Consider the following 19,511-nt stretch of genomic DNA (forward strand, 5'->3'; position numbering starts at 1 on the left):
TTCTTACAGAATACTGTTGATCGCAACTGCGAGCTCACTGCATTAGCTTTACGACACCTTGATTCAATCTCACTTACTATATTACCATCCTGGGAGAACACACAACCTAAATACTTGAAATTATCGACCTGTTGTAGCTTTGTATCCCCAATCTGACATTCAATTCTGTTGCATTTCTTACCTACTGACATCAATTTAGTCTTCGAGAGGCTAATTTGCATACCATACTCATTGCACCTATTTTCAAGTTCCAAGATATTAGACTGCAGGCTTTCGGCACAATGTGCCATTAAGACCAAGTCGTCACCATAGGCCAGACTGCTTACTACATTTCAACCTGACTGAATCCCTCCCTGCCATTTTATACCTTTCAGCAAATGATCCATGCAAACTACGAACAGCAAAGGTGAAAGATTACAGCCTTGTCTAACCCTGTAAGTACTCTGAACCAAGAACTCATTCTACCATCCTCACCGAAGTCCAATTGTCAACATAAATGCCTTTGATTGATTTTAATAATCTACCTTTAATTCCATAGTCCCCCAGTATAGTGAACATCTTTTCCCTCGGTACCCTGTCATATGCTTTCTCTAGATCTACGAAACATGAACATAACTGCCTATTCCTCTCGTAGCATTTTTCAGTTATCTGGCGCATACTGAAAATCTGATTCTGACAGCCTCTCTGTGGTCTGAAACCACATTGGTTTTCATCCAACTTCCTCTCAACGACTGATCGCACCCTCCCTTCCATGATGCCAGTGAATACTTTGCCTGGTATACTAATCAATGAGATACCTCGATAGTTGTTGCAATCCTTCCTGTTCCCTTGCTTATAGATAGGTGCAATTACTGCTTTTGTCCAATCTGAAGGTACCTTACCAACAATCCATGCTAATTTTATTACTCTATGAAGCCATTTCATCCCTGCCTTCCCACTATACTTCACCATTTCAGGTCTAATTTCATCTATCCCTGCTACTTTATGACAATGGAGTTTACAGTATTTACCATCCTTTACACTTCCTCAAGCGTAATTTCACCACCATCATTTTCCTCCTCCCCATGAGCTTGGCTGCTCGCAACACCACCAGGAAGATTTCCGTTTACATTGAGAAGATGTTCAAAATATTCCCTCCACCTCTCCAGTGATTCCCTGGGATCTATTATGAGTTCACCTGAATTACTCAAAACACTGTTCATTTCCTTTTTCCCTCCCTTCCTAAGATTCTTTATTACTGTCCAGAAAGGTTTCCCTGCTGCTTGACCTAGCCTTTCCAGGTTATTACCAAAATCTTCCCACGACTTCTTTTTGGATTCAATAACTATTTGTTTCGCTCTGTTTCTTTCATTTACGTGCAAATCCCTGTCTGCCCCTCCCCTTGTTTGGAGTCATTTCTGATAAGCCTTCTTTTTACGTTTACAAGCTGCTCTCACTTTATCATTCCACCAAAATGTTCGCCTTTTCCCATCTTTACACACAGTTGTTCCTAGGCATTCCCTTGCTGTTTCTACTAGAGCATCCCTGTATGCCACCCATTCACTTTCTATATCCTGAACCTGCTTACTGTCTACTGTTCGAAACTTCTCACTAATCATATCCATGTACTTCTGTCTAATTTCTTCGTCCTGGAGATTTTCTACCCTTATTCGTTTGCAGACAGATTTCACTTTCTCTGCCCTAGGCCTAAATATACTTAGTTCACTACAGATCAGATAGTGGTCTGTATCATCGAAAAATCCCCAGAAAACTCGTACATTCCTAACAGATTTCCTGAATTCGAAGTCGGTTAAGATATAGTCTATTATGGATCCGGTACCCCTAGCCTCCCATGTGTAGCGGTGAATAGCCTTATGCTTGAAGAATGTATTCTTAACTGCTAAACCCATACTAGCACAGAAGTCCAGCAAACGCTTCCCATTCCCATTAGCTTCCATATCTTCCCCACATTTACCAAGCACCCTTTCGTATCCTTCAGTTCTATTCCCAACTCTCGCATTGAAATCGCCCATTAGCACTATTCTATCCTTGCTGTTGACCCTGACCACGATGTCACTCAATGCTTCATAAAACTGGTCAACTTCATCCTCATCTGCACCCTCACATGATGAATACACGGAGACAATTCTAGTCCTAATTCCTCCAACTGACAAATCTACCCCCATCATTCGCTCATGTACATGCCTAACAGAAACTATGTTGCTTGCAATGGTATTCCTCATAAAGAGCCCCACCCCAGATTCTGCCCTTCCCTTTCTAACACCCGTCAAGTACACTTTATAACCTCCTATCTCTTCCTCATTATCTCCCCTTACCCGAATATCACTTACTCCTAGCACATCCAGATGCATCCTCTTTGCAGACTCAGCCAGTTCTACTTTCTTTCTTCCATAAGCCCCATTAATATTGATAGTTCTCCATCGAATTCTATTTCGTTCGCCAAGTTGTTTCCAAGGAGTCCCTCGCCTGTCAAATGGGAGTGGGACTCCGTTACTCCCATAGGGCCGAGGCTTGCTTAAAATGTTCTGAGCTCGGTAAATTCATGAAGCAGGATGCTACCCTACTTGCACATAGTCCAAGTGAGGATCTCTCCTCTAACGGGTTATGGACCACCGGTGAACTGTATAGTCCTAGCCGCCTGAGCACAAGGAGGGCCACGACTCAGAATATGTCCGAGATGCCCACTCCCATTCCATAGCAACTGGTATCCCGACTCTCAGGACCACTTACTAGGCCACGATCTAGGACGTGACTACAGTAACCCACACCATGAACCATGGTCAGGCAAAAAAGAATCAAAATATATCAGCAGGTGCGTAACGTTAGGACCTGCAATAAATTCAGGCGGGCTCGTGCCTTTAAGGGGCCCCGCACAGTCCTCACAAGAAATAATGTGTCTCACGGAAATGATCAGGGAGGTTTTGTAGAATCAGTCTAAACAGTTCGTTTTACAATTTGCACGTAGAGGTATTGCCATTTGGTTGCTTCTAGCAGCTGTTATCATACTAGCGTTGAGTTCAACACAGCACAGCTGCCGTCTCTCGCAGTACCGCAAAATGCTCCTTACAAAAGACCTGCACCAAATTATCATATTTTATTCAGAAAATTATACTTTCTTGAAATATTATCATGCACAAATTTTGCTGAACATTTATCTTTTGTCACACATTTATTCGACGACAATGTACAATTTTAATAAGAAGTTTGTGTAGTAACAATCATTCAACCCAGTTTCGAACTACCTATCTTTGAGCGAATTTAATAACAGGCTTATCAGTTGTAAGATTTGATATTTTTCAAATTTTATTTGAGCAGTTATATTTAATTTTGTTCGTATATTTTTGTGTGTTCTAATCGAATACATTATTATAAGTGATACTTCCGTATCGGTTACAGAGTACAGTTCTATAGTTACTTACAAATGAAACCAATTTTAAGTACGAACAACTAAGTGGTGTACGGTTGGCATCTCAGAAGCTTAGCCGTTAAACTACGGAGGTAGTCAAATAAAGCCTATGAAACTTTTAAAATAATTTTACAATACTGAATATGATTATGATGCTTGTTATTTGATGAGGCCTAACATTTAAGGTCATCGGCCCACAATACTGAATAATCCCTTTGTTTATATAATATGATAATATTAGTTATTCATAGGTCATACATTTTATTTGGAGGATTTTTTTTTTTTTTTTTTTTTTTTACAAGTTGCTTTACGTCGCACCGACACATATAGTTCTCATGGCGACGATGGGGCAGGAAATGGCTAGGAGTGGGAAGGAAGCGGCCGTGGCCTTAATTAAGGTACAGCCCCAGCATTTTCCTGGTTTGAAAATGCGAAACTACGGAAAACCATTTTCAGCGCTGCCGACAATGGGGTTCGAACCCACTATCTCCCGAATACGGGATACTGGCCGCACTTAAGCGACTGCAGCTATCGAGATCGGTAATTTTTTATTTTTTTATTTTTATTTTTATTTCGGAAGGGGGCCGTATCACATTCATTACACCCTTGTTACAGGCGAATACTCTCCGTGACAAGAATACTTTCGTAATGCGAAATGCCTTGGGATGTGTCCGCTAATGTTTCCATTCGAGTTGATGGAACAGAGAACTAATCTGCAATGCGATTTGATGAGCATTCCTTCAGCACCAGGCAGCGAGACGGGAAAAATTCCTACGAGCGAACAGTTCGTGCGTTAGGATGATAATAATGAAGCCATCTTCATCACACAATCAGATACCTCACCACCTCGCAGACACTTGCAGCATGTGAATTACACTTACCAGCTGTAATACCGCGTACCGGGAATGCATTTCGTCCGTGAGATATGTGAATATGATGCTTGTTATTTGAAATGCCATTACGAAGATCCTTTCCATTAGCGGCCACTTTCCTAGGCATGCGCATAATATTAATCATTAGAGAAATACAGAGAGGTCTACCGCCTAGAGTATGGGGATATCAACTAAAACAAAGAAAAATGCCCGATAATGGCCGTCAACCTCCTGCGAGGAGACCACACTAGAAAAAGCAGATAAAAACAATAACTGCCACTGTATTAAAAAAATAAATAAAGTGTACCTTAAAATTATGATTTGAAAAGTGCCATTAGCTGGCAGTCAGATTTGATTGCATTTCAATGCATTCTTCTTCTTCTTCTTCCACACACTTGTGGAATCGCGGGTGCGAACTTTGTCGCACATGTAGATTTAGCCTTGTTTTACGGCCGAATGCCCTTCCTGATGCGAACCCTATTTGGAGGGACGTAATTACTATTACTATTGCATGTTTCTGCAATGGTTGGTAGTGTACTATGCTGTCTGAATACGAGAGGAAATTGTTGGGAAAAACAAAGACACCGAGTCCTCGAATCAGAAGAAATAATCAGACGCGATTAAAATCCCCGACCCGGTCGGGAATCGAACGCGGGATCCTCTGAACCGAGTCCTTCAACGCTGACCATTCAGCCAACCAGTCGGACTGCATTTTACCATAATATTAGTGATAAATCAATTAAATACTCATGATGTACTTGAGATTTTACTGTATTAATTTTTAAAACATCAGAAAGCACGTAATTTATTTAAAATATTTCGTTCATAATCTAATCCTAGGAATACCGATTTTGTAGATAAGGATTATTTCCTTTTAATGTTGCACTAATATTTTTGTGTAACTTCTCGGCGCAGTTTGGATAGGAATGGGCTAGGACTGGGAAGCAAACGGCCGTGGCCTTAATTAACTTTCGTCCTGGCATTTGCGTGGTGTGCAAATAGGCAATATCATAATCAGATCTTCAGGGCTGCTGACGATGAGGTTCGAACTCACCGTCTCTATAATGGAATCTTAGGCCTACAGATACACAAACGTATAGCCAATACATTCGATGATATAATACCAAGTAATGCTAGCCCTTAAATATCAAATTGCGTAGGATTCGCTGCTAATATAACACGAAGGGACATGAAAATATGCTGTAACCAGAGCATATAGCACCCTGGCCTGAGAAGGGGCTTAGAAATAACCTGTCTGCAATTGCAAAGGTGATAATGGAAAAACCCGTCCTAATATAGGGAAAGTAGTGATTTCCTTTTGCTTTTAGGACTGGGACACCCCAGCCGAATAACTTTACGGTGATGTTATTTAGTTTCAAGTAGAAGTGGTTGAAAGCAGGATACAATCACCTAGCTTTGTAGCCTATAGTGCAATACGACCCAGTTTATACCGGCGGCTATGACGCACCAGTTGAAAGTTCACATGACATCGAAATCCCGGCATTGCTATAATTACCATCGCAGAATGAACGGGGCTTGCGCTCCTCGGCTGATTGTTCAGCGTAATGACCTTCGGTTCAGAGCTCCCCTTGTTCAATTCCCGGGAAAATAATTGAGAAAAAGTAGAAAGAAAAATGAAGGAGACTTGTGGGGCTGGTGCTAGAACGGCTCCTTTGGCTTTATGTACACTATATCTTCTTCTTCCTGGCCTTTTCCAAATTACTTGAGGTCCGCACAACATGGGGATTACTGCCGGATGAATTTCATGACACCATTGCTATGAAGTGTTTCTGTGGTAGTTTTGCCTTTGCTGGCGAGACCTGCTGTTTACAATGCATTATGCCTTATGGTAAGGGCTAGAACATTGATCTATTTCAGTCTCATCCTTGGTTTTGACAGTATGAAAATGACTGAGTAGGCCTAATGCCTCCGGAGAGGCCTGGTGCAGGTCTTTTCCAAGTAGACGGCCTTTACGCCTATAGGATGTGGCCCTACCTAAGATGATTTCTAATGTTGAAGACATCACAGAATAATTAACAAATTAACGTTAAAATCCCCGGTCCGGCTGGGAACCGAACCCGCGACCCCTTGGCCAGCATGCTAACCGTTTAGCCATGGAGCTGGGCACTATCCACGTAGTGTAACGGTTAGGGGTATTCTCTGAGTTATCTTTGCAGCATGTTGGTGCGGAGTCCTCAGAATCCGATGGATCGCTGACATGCCGTACCGAAGATGGATAGATACCACCTGGAGTAGTGCGTTTAACAAAAAGTTCCTCATTTTAAAACAGAACTTTCGGGGACCGTGATGGATCACTGTCCAAGATACAACTAAGGTTGTTAGCCTGGGAGGGTTTATAATTTGGGGTTGTCTGCCCTAGAAAGATAGGCTTCTCTACGCCTTACGGAGCTCCTTCCACCCTTTTCTTTCTGTCCTAGTTTTCCTTCTCTTAGGCTCTATGTTATCGGTGTCATATTTTAATATAAAACCAAACCAAGCCCCATGGCACTACAACCCTTGAAGGGCCTTGGCCTACCAAGCGACCGCTGCTCAGCTCGAACGCCTGCAGATTGCAAGGTGTCGTATGGTCAGCACGACGAATCCCCTCGGCTGTTATTCTTGGCTTTCGAGACCGGGGCCGCTATCTTACTGTCAGATAGCTCCTCAATTCTAATCACGTAGGCTGAGTGTACCTCGAACCAGCCCTCAGATCCAGGTAAAAATCCCTGACCTGGCCGGGAATCGAACCCGGCGCTTCCGGGTAAGAGGCAGGCATATTTTAATATAACTTTTTAAATTCATAAATGACCTACATAACCTATTTGTTATGAAAGGGAAATATTGGCTATACCAACGAGCTAGAATAACATAGAGAGGCGGAAGCGCTGCCTGGGTGAACCTAATAGAACGAACGCCCGCCATGTTTCCTGTTGTCACACAATCAAGGGGGGCATGGCCTTTAAATGACGAAAAGTGTAGAAAATGCGCATTTTAGAATCGCTGGGGGAGAATTAAAGTCCGTTGCCGAAAGCTTGAAGCATGAAAGCGAATACCGCCACTTCAACATATTGCGGCACAAGGCCAACATCACGATCAGTTGATTGTAGGGTAGTTCGAAATCATCGCACAGTGACATACGGATAGGCCTCGAAATCGGAACAAGAGCGTTACCCTACTTGGCTGTTGTAGTTAAGCGTAAATTAGAATTAAAACGATGGGCATAAATATTTATGACAGGAAACCTTAAAATCATAGGGACCTATAATAGGTTACAACCTCATTCTGTTAATATTTTTAAAATTATTGCATCCTCATGAGTACTGTGTTCCTTTCTTAATCTGTTTACCCTCCCGGGTTGGTTTTTCCCACGGACTCAGCGACGGTTCCCACCTCTACCACCTCAAGGACAGTATTCTGGAGCGTGAGACATTGGGTCGGAGGATACAACTGTGAGGGAGGGCTGCACCTGCTATGCTGAACAGGGGCCTTCTGGGGGGGAGAAGGAAGCGCCCGTGGCCTTATGTTAGGTACCATCCCGGCATTTGCCTGGAGGAGAAGTGGGAAACCACGGAAAATCACTTCGAGGATGGCTGAGGTGGGAGTCGAACTCACTTCTACTCAGTTGACCTCCCCAGGCTGATAGCATCCCGTTACAGCCCTCGTGCCCCTTTTCAAATTTGGTGGCGGAGCTGGGAATCGAACCCGGGCTTCCAGGGGTGGCAGCTGCTCGCGCTAACCAGTACACCACAGAGGCGGCCCATGAATACTTTACCACAATAACTGAATTGAGTGATCTCTTTTCGCCCTCACAACGCATTGTTCAGTTAATTCCTTGTTCTTTAAACGAACTCTGAAACAAAATTCGACAAATAATTACCGTGGCTATCCGTACTTTCGCTAAGTAAACAATACAATGGATTTAATTACAAACAGAAATTACAAAAAGGAATCTCGGCTATAATTCAGTAATACTTAAAGTACGATATATCCTTGGTTTTATTACTCCGATTAGTACAACCATACGCTGAGCTTACGGCTGGCATTCTTGAAAGCGAGAATCTATCTTTTCACTTCTTAAAACTTAGGGAATTAAATTGGCATGCACGATCTCCCTGTCACCTCAACATATGCTCTCGCGCCAATTCGCTTTGTTTTGACAACCGTTAACATGGCTGCCCGTTATCAACTTGCTTCAAGCAGGGAGCGCTGATGTCAGGTATACAGCCCCTCTATGTTATTCTAGCTCGTTGGGCTATACATACAGTAGAAAGATGAAATTTGGGAGACAATCATATGAACTGAAATAGGGCAATTAATTAAATATAATTGATACGCTGTGTGTGTGGGTAATTTATATTTTGCAGTGCGATTTGCTACTGTCCGGAATGTGTGTCGTGTCAGAGGATATACAGGATGGTTGGAAACAACGTGAACTGAGTATATGAACGTTAGAGCGTTGGTTACACTGATAAGTAATTTCAAAATATTTCGCCGATAACTCGCGTCGTTGTGGCTTTATCAGCTGCCGAAGTTAGCCAATCAGATCGCTTCGCGGGGAAATTCAAATGGGCTGTTCGAGGCAGTGTTGCTAAAACTGCACGTGGCTTGGTCGGGCTTGAGAGTCACGCCAAGAAATGAACATCAACCACTAACACACCGCGGGTTTCAGCCAATGCCACCGTAGAGTGTTTGCTGTGGGTCGAGGGGCCTTGTTCACCACCCTCCCCTGGAAAAGTTTATTTCTTCTATTGGCGCTCTCGAGCCGGTCATAAGCCACGTGCACACTTAGCAACATCGCTTTGCAAAGCTCATCGGAAGTCGCCCGTAAAGCGATCTGATTGGGCACATTCAGCAGAGGAAAAATGGCAACGGTGTGAGATATCTCATTATTTTTTTTCCATTTTTTGTATGACCAATACTCTTCTTCTTCTTCTTCTTCTTCTTCTGATATAGCTTTTCGGGTACGAACTGTGTCGCACATGTGGATTTGGCCCTGTTTTACGGCCGGATGCCCTTCCTGACGCCAACCCTATATGGAGGGATGTAATCACTATTGTGTGTTTCTGTGGTAGTTGGTAGTGTTGTGTGCTGTGTGAATATGAGGAGGAGAGTGTTAGGACGGACACAAACACCCAGTCCCCGAGCCGGAAAATTAATCACAAGCGATTACAATCCCTGTCCCGGTCGGAAATCGAACTCGGGACCCTCTGAACCGAGGACCAGTAGGCTGACCATTCACCCAACGAGATGAACTGCATGACCAATACTCTAACGCTCACATTGTTTCCGACCTCACTGCATAAGTCCCAGGAACCTTAAAGACATCGGTTTCAAACACTGTTGATTACCGTCATACAGGTATTTAAACGATGCTATTTATTTACCATTGATAATGAGGTAAGGAGTACGATTGAAAATGCATTAGCCTCGTTTAGAATAAAACTACTAAGTTGGCAACAGCGATTGACTCCTTGTTTGCGAGATGGATTGGAAAAGTCCCAAGAATATGCTGCTCGAAACGACATGCCGTTCCGGTCTACTGTCCAACTACATTTGATACGCTCTTACTTAACAAATCTTGCCTATGAAGTTGGTCTTCCTCTACTCTCACCTCCACCACTAATTTGAATGCACCCAGAGATTGACTGGACGGTACGGGTCATGTAGCTGTGAGCTTGAATTCTGTAGGTGGTGGGTTCGAATTCCACAACTCTGATTTTTTGTCCCCATTAGGCTATGTCTCTCTTCAACGCCAGGCAAGTGTCGAGAGTGACCTTACTTAAGGCCACGGCCACTACCTTCCCAACCGTGGCCTTTTTGGATTTCAGGGTAGTTGAAAACCTGTATGTGTCAGTGCGTCCTCAAAAACACTCGTAAAATAAATACGGGTGGGATTTTCGTGACAACGTCGCCCGGCACGAGTCTGACTAATTTGCGGGTGAAATGAAAGACACATTAGATAGTTCAATACAATTTTATTTACGGAGTCACCAGTCTATGAACTGGTTTGATGCAGTTCTCCGTGTTATCCTATCCTGAGTTAACCTTTCCATTTCTACCTAATTACTACATCCTACATCTACCCTAATCTGTTTGTCACATACATGTCTTAGTCTACCCCTACCGTTCTTACCGACTACACTTCCCTCAAACTCTAACTGTACAAGTCCTGGGTGTCTTCAAGATGTGTCCTGTCATTCTCTCTCTTCCTCTGGTCCTCCTCTCGCAAATTCGATTCAATGCCTCTTCGTTCGTGATTTGAACTACCCATTTCACCTCCAGCATTCTTCTGTAACACCACGTTTCAAAAGCTTCTATTCTCTTTCTTTCTGAGCGAGTTATCGTCCATGTTTCACGTCTATACAATCCCACTTTCGAATCAAAAACATGCTTCTAATTCCTATATCGATGTTCGAAGTGAGCAAATTTATTTTCTTAAGAAAGGCTTTCCTTGCTTGTGCTAGTCTGCATTTTATATCCCTCTTGCTTCTGCCATCGTTAGTTATTATACTACCCAAGTAACAATATTCATGTACTTCCCTTAAGACTTCACTTTCTAATCTAATGTCTTCTGCATCACCTAATTTCCTTCGACTGCACTCCATTACCTTTGTTTTGATTGTCGATTTGTACTCTTTCTCCAAGCCTGTGTTCGTAACAGTCAACAATTTCTCCAGATATTCTGCAGACTGAAATAAAATAAAAATATCATCGGCAAATCTCAGAGTTTTGATTTCCTTTCCTTGGTCTGTGATTCTTTTTCTAAATTCCTCTTTGGTAAATAAAAGTCGATTAACTGGTTTTATCTTTACGGGTGTATGTTATATTATGTATTACGAACTAACTTATCTGGTTGGTAACCTAACGACACGGATGGCAAACTATATAGCCCTACCTATTTCACATAATTAGTTAATTTTTGAAGTTTCATACACCATATAACTTCTGCACTAATTGTCCCAAATCTGCCGCAGTGGTACCTTTATGTCGGGTGTAAGATTCTCTATTCACTGATACATCGTAGCTCAGAATTTACATTCAGAAGTAGAACTAACAAATTCTCACATTTTCGAGTCTGCATAATTTTTTTTCGCTAAGGAACTGTTGTGACAGCATCGTCTTTTGGTCAGAGAGAGCTTTCTAATGGTCACTCACACGAGAGACCCAAATTAATATTAATTAAGTTTTCTGAAGATGGGTTCGTTTGTTTGTTTGTTTGTTTGTTTCTAGTGTGTCCCTGCATGGAAATGAAGCTTGAACACCAAACTATGTGGTATGAAAGAGTATGGAGGCCTTTAGAACGTAGCCTTACAAAAGAAATAGAATTAAACTTTCCACTCTGTCTAAACACGAAATGTAACACTTCGAACACTATAACATACCTGTAAAAATGGACAATTTACAGTTATTTTATAGTGTTCGTGTTTCGACAGATAGAAAAGCTTGTAACGTCTATTAATTGTGTCGACGCTGAAAGAAAAAGACTTCCTTCTTAACAAATTGCAAAAGAAAGTCAGACAAATTGATCGAACCTCAAATGAAAAAAAAAAAAAAAAATGAAAAAAAAAGGATGTTGACAGAACACGTCTCCAGACACCCAAAACTCGTTCAGGAAGATTTTGACCGAGCTCGATAGCTGCAGTCGCTTAAGTGCGGCCAGTATCCAGTATTCGGGAGATAGTAGGTTCGAACCCCACTGTCGGCAGCCCTGAAAATGGTTTTCCGTGGTTTCCCATTTTCACACCAGGCAAATGCTGGGGCTGTACCTTAATTAAGGCCACGGCTGCTTCCTTCCCACTCCCAGCCCATCCCTGTCCCATAGGGTGGCTTGGATACTGCATCAAATGAGTCTATCGAATGATTATCAAACAGCAGCAGTGAAGTCCAAAATGAAATGTTGATCTATCTCGTTAAAATTGGAAAATAGGTTCTATTCACTATTTTACGATCGTCCCGTGATGTAGGGATAGCGTGACTACCTCTTACGCGAAGGTCTTGTGTTCGATTTACGGCTAATCTAGAGATTTTAATTCTGGTCTGAAGGCCTGATTCACTCAGCCGCGTAATACCAACTGAGGAGCTTGTCTGATACGACAGGCAGCGGACTCGGTCAAGAAAATCAAGTAATATAGTTGAGAATATTGTCACACTGACGAAGTGGAACTTCAGTATCTGCGGGCCACCTGGCAGAGCAGCAATTGTATTGACTGGTTAAAGCCCTTGAGAGCTGTTTCACCACGAGTTTCTTCGTTTAGTTACGTTATTATACACTTGCAGATGCTTTGTTTGCTATTAGACGTATAGTTTCATTGTTAGTTAGTGTCTTTTCTTAATACGGAGTGGGAAATGAGGTGAGATAAATTTTCTACGGCATATTTTTACGGCCGGGTCCCCTTTTTGACCCGAGTTGTTGAAGATTAAATTAATTATGGTGAATTCTGCCTGCTGTCATTTCTTGATGGATACAGTACTTTTGCATCCACCTCTTGGCACAGGCCAGAATAAAGTGTAGCTTCCACCGAAGTCCCAGTTAACATACATGGCTGTGACAGTATGGAAGTTGCTGGGGTATGGGTAGTGCTGAGTAATGGCATTCAGAGCATGACTAGTGCATCTGAGTGTTATGAAAGGTGCTGCTCATAGGGTCAATCGTGCTGCAATAGTACTTTCTGACCCAGTGAGGAAAGCAATGGCAAACTACCTCACTCCTCATCTTACCTAGTACGCCTCATTTTGGTGCTGCCATTGGTTTTTGGGGGTTTCCTTATAACCGCATAACCTTTGGTGGTGCTATTTGAGGATCCAACTAGCCTCTGGGCTGATGACCTAACAGACAGACATGGTGAATTAAATTGAGTAATGAGGCGGCATTCTTAGGACAGTCGACGGTGGGGTTCAAACCCACGCGTCTCCGGAATACAGAGACTGGCTCCGTCTGCAGAGTAGATCCATAATTATTGCTGCATAATTGTTGAGTGAGGGAGCCTCCGTGGCTCAGACGGCAGCGCGTCGGCCTCTCACCGCTGGATACTGTGGTTCAAATCCCGGTCACTCCATGTGATATTTGTGCTGGACAAAGCGGAGGCGGGACAGGTTTTTCTCCGGGTACTCCGGTTTTCCCTGCCATCTATCATTCCAGCAACACTCTCCATTCTCATTTCATAGCATCTATCAGCCATTAATCACTTTGGGAGTGGCGACCCCATCGTACTAATAGCCCATATCTGCTTCATTCATTCCATCCCTGACCCGGTCAAAGACTGGAAAACAGGTTGTAGGTTTTCATTTTCATTTTCAATTGTTGAGTGAATGAATGAATGAACGAATGAATTACTGTAGTTATATCATTTAAGTATACTTTATTGTGTGTATTATAAAATTAAGGATTCTATTATTAATATTGTTATTGCTATTAATATTATTTGTATTACCCCTTTGTATTTGTGATTACAAGTTATGTAGATGTATACTCTTCTAGAGGTTAAGTGTAAGATAGGGCCTTGAGCCCGAACTTCGCCACCAAAAAAGGCATTATCTATCTATCTATCTATCTATCTATCTATCTATCTATCTATCTCTAGCCGAAAAACGTTAATACGTGCATTCACTCCGTTCGGTAAGAAGCACAGTGTAATTATTTCTCTAAATTTCCTTCTCAAGAAACAGAACATACATGTGCACCGAGAATCCTGATATCCTTTATCCCTGATACAATCTGAAATTAGGAAGTCCCCTCCAAAATTTCTGACTACGCCATTGCCATCCTGTTGTATTTCTTCCGTCCACGTACACGGGGCGATTAAGCCAAACCGCAAGAAAGCACGCAAGCAATCAGACAAGTCTTGCGAATATTTCCTGTGTTTTGATGTTGCCATTTCCTCCTGCTGTACCCTGCAGAGGAACCTGTTCTTGCCAAGTCTGGCGGGTCTTTCCCTGTTCCTGACGCTCCGCCTCCTCTCCCACCCTTGCTACTGACAATATTAAAATGGTTGTGATCAGCTGCAGAGACTCCAGTGTTGTGACTGTCAGTGCCTACTGTGAGCCTTTCTCTTCTAGCGGACTCACGGCCACCTGGGATTACGATACGCTAAACAAGTAAGCCATCATTACTCTCTTTCAAGCTTCAATGCATATGGAGCACCATTGTTTGCCAGTGACACGCGCCTGAATAGCACCACTTCCGCAAAATATTAACATTGATATTAAACTCAAATTTTGGTTTTCTTTCGAGGTTCCTCCAATAATGAAATTACACCAGTGATATTGAATAATGACAACGGAAAATTTCTTAAATGAAATATTAAAAGCGTACAATAAATAACTGGAAAGAAAACGATGTTTATAGTTGTGCCAGTGTGGAATGTACCAGCAATTATTACATTTCAAATAGAGGACTATTGACGTATTTAATACTTAACGCTTTCTCTAAGAAATTGTCGTCAGTTACCCTCTGTACTGTTAATTCTGTCTTAGCGAAATATTTCATTCGAAATGTGGATAGTGTAATTTTTTTTTTTTTTTTTTTTTTTTTTTTTTTTTTTTTTTTGCTAGTTGCTTTACGTCGCACCGACACAGATAGGTCTTATGGCGACGATGGGACAGGGAAGGGCTAGGAGTGGGAAGGAAGCGGCCGTGGCCTTAATTAAGGTACAGCCTGGTGTGAAAATGGGAAACCACGGAAAACCATTTTCAGGGCTGCCGACAGTGGGGTTCAAACCTACTATCTCCCGAATACTGGATACTGGCCGCACTTAAGCGACTGCAGCTATCGAGCTCGGCAGTGTAAATTTCTCTCTATATTGAATAATATGACCGATATTCGATGAGAGTTAGTAAGTTAATGTTTCTTGTCGTCTACAAGATGCTTTGAGAAAATCAAATCCCATACGTTCGCGTACAATTTTGCTTTTCCACACTTATGTATTGTATAATCATAAGCCATTCAGCTTTGGGTACAAAAGATAATCAAAATAGTTATTGTTTCCACGTCCCAATAACTACATTTTTGACGGTCTTTGGAGACGCCGAGGTGCCGGAATTTTGTCCCGCAGGATTTCTTTTACGTGCCAGCAGATCTACCGACACGAGACTGAACTGAGCCAGGATCGAACCTGCCAAGTTCGGGTCAGGACAGCGCCTCAACCGTCTGAGCCACTCAGCCCGGTGGATACAAAAGACAATTGGTTTCTGAATACAAGCTTCCCAGACGATATTATGTTCCTGTCAAAACCCGAGAAGCATTCATTAAACAATTAATTATTGAGAAGTAGTCCAACATAATATCGTAAAATAAATATGTGTGATTTGAAGTAAGGGCATTTAAGAATGAGAATTTCTCTTCTTCAGAAGCACAATAAATCTTGCTTCACGCAGGAACTGGATAAGACAGCGGTTGCTCCCTTACTAAATCTAACAAAGTTATAAGACCGGTAGACTTAGAGCTAACTATTCTCTCCTACTTGGTGCCGAGGTTGCGAATAGTGGAAGCCTTTATCTTTCATTCCTCCAGGGCCCTTCAAGAACTGTAATGGAATTGGTTTTACTTTCAACGTACTGCACGTCAGCTGGTGATGTGATCATTGTTGCGAATCGGATATGTTTTAATCTGCATTATTTCTCTGTAATCTCGTCCTTTCAAGTAAATGCATGATTGGCCATAAAAGCATTTGGTTTCCTGTTATAGACTAATATCGCAAAATCGAACATCTGTCCTTCCAGTTAGGATAATATGGCCGAACTATTGCATATCCTCAATGATTGAGGATACTTTTGTGTCATTTTAGTCATCAATTCCGAAATAACTGAAACATAATTGAAACTATTGTTGGATTGACAAGTAACATTTCTGTGTTTGGAAGTGGCTTAATGTCGCACTAGTATATCGTCGTTGCGCCTACGAAAACCGCTATGTGATAATATTTTTGGAGAAATACTGACCCGCAGCACATACGTTATGAAGAGCGAGCAAGAAATATTGTGACAGTATTCGCACAACATTGAACCTTAGATCAGGGTGCGAAATCAGAAAGAAATGGTGGTGGGGAGAATAGGGCAGTATCCGGTGGGGGAGGGGTATAAAATTCCCCTGTAAGTAAATTGCCCCCTTCCTATGAAAAATTTAAATTTTAAATTTTTTCTTGAATTTTGTTGTTACAACAAGAATGATAAACATTAGGAAGTTATTCCAATTAGCAGAAAAGTTTATAAGAGACTGTCTGTTTCTTAAGAAAGACCAGATGAGGCGCGATTTGTCCTGATTGATTGCTTTATTAGTGGAACCTTCCTTTACCAGGGCTATATGCTGACTGAACAAATTAGTCGGTTTGTATAAACCTTAAGTGAATATTGTCCTATTGATACCTGTCGGAAACACATCCTCTCCAAGAAGTACAGCAGTGGTGTAAGCTCGGGTTACTTAAAGCGATGACAAGAGAAGAGATCTTCAAGTAATTTGCATCTTTGCCCGGGTTTCAGATGGACTAGCCAGAGTGAAACATGAACACTGCTGCATTGTTTTATTGCACAAGGTTTCGCTGTCATTAAATTATTGCTGATGTTTTTATGAAAATATGCACAGTAAAAAGCATTAATTTCAGTAATAAATGGTATGTGTTCTACATTTTCTCATTGTTTTATAATGAAAGAACCCCCCTCCCCGGAAGTTTTAGTGGCGGGGACCTTTGAGATAAAATCGTCGGTAGCGGGGAACGACGATATACAGATTTTTGTCGGGATTAGAAAAGGCTGGATCTGAGAAGGAATTTAACGTGGCCGTAATTAAGGTACAGTCCCGTAATTCACACGTCTATTGACGGTAGAGTCCGAACTTACTATCTCCTGAACGAAAGGGTACAGCTTCACGACCCCTTCTGCGCAGATAATATTTATATATACCATGCGATTTTTATTTCGGTTTCGTTGATTCGGAGTTGTTAGACGAAACGTCATTCTGCGCTTCTTAACATTTTGTTTATATCATAATGTGTGATCGACTGGAAATTTCCTCATTCTCACTGTCAACAAGTCGGTACTGAAAAGCATATTATTTTCTAAGCAGTCACTCAAAGGAGTGATAGATAGCTTTATTATTACAACACAAATTCTTCTCTTCATTTCCGATTTGTGCTCCAATGACTACTAACTAAGTCAAGACGCTTTTCACTCTTATTCTACAACATGAGGATTGCAAGCTGAATTACTCGACAACTGCCACAACCGACTGGCAATGAGGAATGATATTCAGTTTCACTTCTTCATTATCCCAGGAGTAAACAAGTGACAAGTGATTCGAACGTACATACATGTTCATTATAGACTGTTATGCCTTTCAGCGTGTGATTCGAACGGTAATATTAAATTGGTAACCTTTGGCTGTACAGATGACTGCAGAATCTCCCCATATCTTTTCTTCTGTATACGGTATAATCAGCATTTTACGAGGATAACCCAGAAAAAGCTTTCCCGCCTTTATCCAGTCTCTGCGTGAAGCAAATATTGTGATTTATAAACCCCCATGGCACTACAGCCCTTGAAGGGCCTTGGCCTACCAAGCGACCGCTGCTCAGCCTGAAGGCCTGCACATTACGAGGTATCGTGTGGTCAGCACGACGAATCCTCTTGGCCGTTATTCTTGGCTTTCTAGACCGGGGCCGCTATCTCACCGTAACATAGCTCTTCAATTCTAATCACGTAGGCTGAGTGGACCTCGAACCAGCCCTCAGGTCCAGGTAAAAATACCTGACCTGGCCGGTAATCGAACCCGGGGCCTCCGGGTAAGACGCATTGTGATATAGTGTTCCAGTGTTTTTACTGGATACAGTCACCTTTCCTACAAGATTTTTTTAAAATACTGAATGGTAGAAAGACTTCGCCAGCACCGTGGTGAAGAGGTAGTGAGCGTGGCTGCCCGGCTACGACTCTCAACCAGGTCAGGATGTTTACTGGCTCTGAGGGTTGGTTCAACGTACACTCAGCTACGTGATTACAATTGAGGAGCTATCTGGCGCTGAGATAGTGGCCCCTCTCTAGAAAGCCAAGAATAACGGTCGAGAGAATTCGTTACGCTGACCACACGTCACCTCGTAAACTTCGGGCTGAGCAATAGTCGCTTGGTAGATCAAGTTCCATCAGGTATTTTGTGCCATGGAGTTTGTTTGTTTGTTGGTAGCAAGACTTCTCCCTTTCCTTGCCTGAATGATCAGTATAGCGGCTTTCAATTTAGAAGACCCCGATTCTCGATCGGGTCGCAGATTTTAACCGCGTCCGACTATACATATAACTATATACTTTACATATAGGCCTAACAAATCTCACTACGAACCATCCCATAAACACTCAAACAAAGCGAGTGGCTGCGCGGTTTGGGCCACTAAGCTGTCAGCTTTCATTCGGGAGATAGTGGGTTCGAGCCCCACTGTCGGCAGCACTAAGGATGGTTTTCCGTGGTTTCCCATTTTCACACCAGGCAAATGTTGGGAGCTGTACCTTAATCAAAGCTACTTGATTTAATCGAAACAGACTTTCAACGTATTAGGTCGTGTTACGTACATGTAGTACGTGTTGAAGAGATGTTAAGTACAGAACAAAAATGGCCAGCCGGACACCAGTGGGATCCGAACCCACAACCTCCCGATTCACGATCCCACTGGTGTCCGGCTGGCCATTTTTGTTCTGTACTTAACATTTCTTCAACACGTACTACATGTACGTAACACGACCTAATACGTTGAAAGTCTGTTTCGATTGCAATGCGGTCGTGAAAATTCAATATTCATCTACTTGATTTAGTTTAGATGTACCAAGATCCACATCCCTTTCACTTCCTTTTGTCTTTCCCAAGAAGGACTCGTTCGTTCCGATCGTATGAGCACGAGGTTCCTGGTGCCCTGAAAGAAAGCAGGTTGAAGAGCAGGTGGACATCATTAGTGGAATAACCCACACCAACGCTGATTTAATGCCTGAATGGCATCTTGGTCAATCACCAAATTCGGGAATAGTGCCTTGACAAAATCGTGAAACATACTCCTAACCCCTGTAAACAGGAAATAGCAGACAGATATCGTTTTAATAATAATGACAATAATCGTATGACCTCAGCTACCATGTACAACTACTTTCATTTGACGCATTCTAGGCCACTTGTGTGCCAATTTCGACGTTTCTTAGGTCTTACTCTACCAGATGTAAGGGAAACGGATCTCTGATAGGCGATCTTTGGCTCAGTTTTATTTTAA

General features: G+C 42.3%; 1 protein-coding gene across 1 annotated transcript in view; it reads left to right on the top strand.

Annotated features, from left to right (window-relative positions):
• Positions 1-14,279: 14,279 nt before the first annotated feature.
• Positions 14,280-19,511, top strand: part of LOC136876296 (sodium-dependent nutrient amino acid transporter 1) — a 154,303-nt gene continuing 149,071 nt past the window's right edge. The window contains exon 1 of the mRNA XM_067150127.2: positions 14,280-14,373. The gene's annotated coding sequence lies outside the window, so the exon portion shown is untranslated. The remainder of the gene's footprint in view (positions 14,374-19,511) is intronic.

Source organism: Anabrus simplex, chromosome 6 (genome assembly GCF_040414725.1).
Source record: "Anabrus simplex isolate iqAnaSimp1 chromosome 6, ASM4041472v1, whole genome shotgun sequence".
Classification (NCBI taxonomy): domain Eukaryota; kingdom Metazoa; phylum Arthropoda; class Insecta; order Orthoptera; family Tettigoniidae; genus Anabrus; species Anabrus simplex.